Raw genomic sequence first — 1,341 nt, 5'->3', positions numbered from 1 at the left:
CTGAGACATTGCGAAGCTGATAGATATAGATAACCTAGTAAACTCATTTGTCGTTCTATGTGGCTGTGAGTGTGCTTGTGTGTTATGCATATACACAGCGTATTGGCTGAATCGCAATCAAGTCGTCAAGACAAATCTGATTGGCTAATACACACTGAAATAAATTAAATAATTTTAAAATTACAAAAATTATCCCTCTCTTCATCACACACCCTAAACATGCCATCCAAAATATATTGGAACAGAAACAAACAATCAGAGATATTTATAAGCTATTATTTTATTGTCATCGCAGTTTTAAATCTTTGCCACCAGGGGGTGCTGCAGCACCCCCACTTCCCGCGTCTATGAAAAAAGGTGAATAAATCTGCTTATGTTTGTGTCATTATGTTAATCAAACAACAGAAGACAAAAGGAAAATTACATCTGTAGCTTTAAAATATTAATTATATTTAATTCAAAGAATGAAGAAGACAGTGTTATTATTCACTTGATTAAATTTCTGTAAAAACTGTACTTTATTTGTAACTTTGTTGTTTTCTTTTTTCATATGCTTATAATTTCTTGATTTGTTCTTATTCATTTCCCTTTTTTTGCTGATATGAACATTTTTCGATCCATGACTCAAAAACTTAATTTTCCAATATAGTGGTTAAAAAATGATGTCATTTGAAAGTAGGTCCACTCAGTTTAAAATGTCTGGTCTCGCCATTGATATGGAGACATAACATTTAACCCATACTATTAGGCTATGCCATTTACAGTAGGTGTAGTGTATACAGCTTTTTCGCGTTTATTTTCTTTGAAAGTACACTTCTTGAAGCTCTTTTAGGCAAAAATGTTTTATCAGTACCGACCCAGATGGGACTCGAACCCACAATCCCCAGCTCCGGAGGCTGATGCCTTATCCATTAGGCCACTGGGTCATTACAAAACAAACTGCCGACACGACTTTATTTGAATGTGCAAGAAGATTATTATACTTGGATGGACTACCCATCTAGCGATTCTGGCAAATGCCAGAGGGGCTTGACCATTTTTTTTAAAATGTGGACCGGTGCGGTTTTTTTTAATATATAACATGTTTTACAGGCCAACAGCGCGTTGGGTGTGTTTTTGTCGCTTGTTTGATTTTACTATGGTATTAATAACAATAATATTAATAATAAAATATGTTAAGCATTAGGTCAAGTCTGCAACTGCAGTCACGCCATCTGCGCTTCTGAAAAGCACGATCACGCCATCTCCGCTTTAAATTGCGTTGCGCGTCTGGCTTTTTACGGTAACAAACGTGTGCGACTTCATGCGGCGCTGTAAGAACAGATAGGAGACTAGATTTTA

At 35.9% G+C, this 1,341-nt stretch overlaps 1 non-coding gene across 1 annotated transcript; it reads right to left on the bottom strand.

Moving 5' to 3' along the window:
* Nucleotides 1–853: 853 nt before the first annotated feature.
* Nucleotides 854–926, bottom strand: trnar-ccg (transfer RNA arginine (anticodon CCG)). Its single transcript has one exon. It is a non-coding gene; the product is annotated as a tRNA-Arg (tRNA).
* Between the last annotated feature and the right edge of the window lie 415 nt (nt 927–1,341).

This window comes from Misgurnus anguillicaudatus, chromosome 8, assembly GCF_027580225.2.
Source record: "Misgurnus anguillicaudatus chromosome 8, ASM2758022v2, whole genome shotgun sequence".
NCBI lineage: Eukaryota > Metazoa > Chordata > Actinopteri > Cypriniformes > Cobitidae > Misgurnus > Misgurnus anguillicaudatus.
Note: the sequence above shows the minus strand (reverse complement) of the source record. Positions and strands in the feature narration are given on the sequence as shown.